Below are 2,500 nucleotides of genomic sequence, written 5' to 3'. Positions count from 1 at the left end.
TGCAGTATTTATTTAACATTAAATTACATGAACACCTTTAGAGTGACGACTAAAACATTTCGATCAATACTCATTTACATTTTTCTGGTGTTCAGCAGATCAGTGGAGATTTTTCTGAAGACATGAAGTGTGTTAATTCTTTATGGAAAGCTCTGAGGTGGAAAGAGCACCGCAGTTTATTTCTCATTTTTCTCTCTCTCTTTTTTTTTTTTTTGCTGTACTCTTACATCCTGTATTTTAAGCCTATTTTTAAGTGCCTTAATTATGGCCATGAAAGAACATGGGTCAGGGTTGCCATAGCGACTCGATAAACACACCGTTCCGCGCATCCCTCCTTCTTGACGTGTCCGTATCTTGCAGCACCTCGTGTTCCAGATTATTCTTTTATTATTGTGTAGATTTGGTTGAAAAACTCCACCAAAGCAGCTTTATATTTATGAACCGTTTCTATGGTAACAGCATGTGACTTTAACAAAGTTTCATAGGATTATTTATTTATTTATCTTATGAAAGCGATAAAAGGCAGGAACGCCGAGGGGTGAATAGCTGTTTATAGCTGCTATAAAGAATCTTGTTACTGTAAATGGAAAAAAAAAAGTGCAATAGTTTCTGTTTAAATGATTAAAACCTCGTAATCAAATTTATGTATTAAAATTAAATCAGGAACGTAATGAACTCGAAGTCCACTGGACAGAGATGGGGGACTCGAGTCTTATGACTTGACTCGAGTCAGACTTAAGTCGCATATTTGAGACTTGAGACTTGCTTGACAAATATTAAAAAAGACTCGACTTGACTTTGACTTGACATTCATGACTTGAGACTCGACTCGGACTTGTGTTAAATGACTCAGAGATGGGGGACTCGACTTGACTCGAGTCAGACTTAAGTCGCAAATTTGAGACTTGATTGACAAATATTAAAAAAAGACTCGACTTGACTTTGACTTGACGTTCATGACTTGAGACTCGACTCGGACTTGTGTTAAGTGACTCAGAGATGGGGGACTCGACTTGACTCGAGTCAGACTTAAGTCGCAAATTTGAGACTTGATTGACAAATATTAAAAAAAGACTCGACTTGACTTTGACTTGACGTTCATGACTTGAGACTCGACTCGGACTTGTGTTAAATGACTCAGAGATGGGGGACTCGACTTGACTCGAGTCAGACTTAAGTCGCAAATTTGAGACTTGATTGACAAATATTAAAAAAAGACTCGACTTGACTTTGACTTGACGTTCATGACTTGAGACTCGACTCGGACTTGTGTTAAGTGACTCAGAGATGGGGGACTCGACTTGACTCGAGTCAGACTTAAGTCGCAAATTTGAGACTTGATTGACAAATATTAAAAAAAGACTCGACTTGACTTTGACTTGACGTTCATGACTTGAGACTCGACTCGGACTTGTGTTAAATGACTCAGAGATGGGGGACTCGACTTGACTCGAGTCAGACTTAAGTCGCAAATTTGAGACTTGATTGACAAATATTAAAAAAAGACTCGACTTGACTTTGACTTGACGTTCATGACTTGAGACTCGACTCGGACTTGTGTTAAATGACTCAGAGATGGGGGACTCGACTTGACTCGAGTCAGACTTAAGTCGCAAATTTGAGACTTGATTGACAAATATTAAAAAAAGACTCGACTTGACTTTGACTTGACGTTCATGACTTGAGACTCGACTCGGACTTGTGTTAAATGACTCAGAGATGGGGGACTCGACTTGACTCGAGTCAGACTTAAGTCGCAAATTTGAGACTTGATTGACAAATATTACAAAAGACTCGACTTGACTGTGACTTGACATTCATGACTTGAGACTTACTTGTGACTTGTACACGTGTGACTTACTCCAACCTCTGCCACTGGATCGCAGCAGTGTGTCGGTGATACCTTTCCTCTATCCGCACGCCGCTCAGGGGTTTATTCAGGGGTAAATGAGTGACAGGAAGCTGTTCAGCCCCTACGTCAACATCCAGAGAACTTTATTTTTTCAAATAAAAAGAATTCCAAAATTTGAACCTGATTTCTTCTTGAAAGCTTTTGTAAACGATGGAGACGAGGTCTTTATTATCCTGGACGTTACACACACAGCAGCGCTTGTGTCAAGACTGAGGCTTGTTTCTACACCGAACATTCAGAGCGTTTGCGTGTGTTGCGTCAAAGCGTTTGCGTCTATCTTGGGAAATTTTCTCCTGTCACTTCCTCAGAATGAAAAGCCGACGCTCTTTTGTTAAAGCCGGCCGCCATTTAGCATCATTTAACCATCATCATGTTAAAGAAAAGCCTCCTGCAAAACACCTAATGACGGCATGATTACCGTGGGCTCGCTAAATATAGGCCGTGTTCAATAAAGCTGAGTTCTGCCTTCTGATTGGTCAGAAGGTGTCGGTTCATATTTTATAACAACGGCTCGGACAAATCACGGCTCTACGCTAACGTGGTATGGTTGCTATGGTAACGTGGACGTAAATGAATGAAAAATTGTTG

The sequence above is a fragment of the Tachysurus vachellii genome, chromosome 4 (genome assembly GCF_030014155.1).
Source record: "Tachysurus vachellii isolate PV-2020 chromosome 4, HZAU_Pvac_v1, whole genome shotgun sequence".
Lineage (NCBI taxonomy): Eukaryota > Metazoa > Chordata > Actinopteri > Siluriformes > Bagridae > Tachysurus > Tachysurus vachellii.
This window is presented reverse-complemented; position numbering follows the sequence as displayed.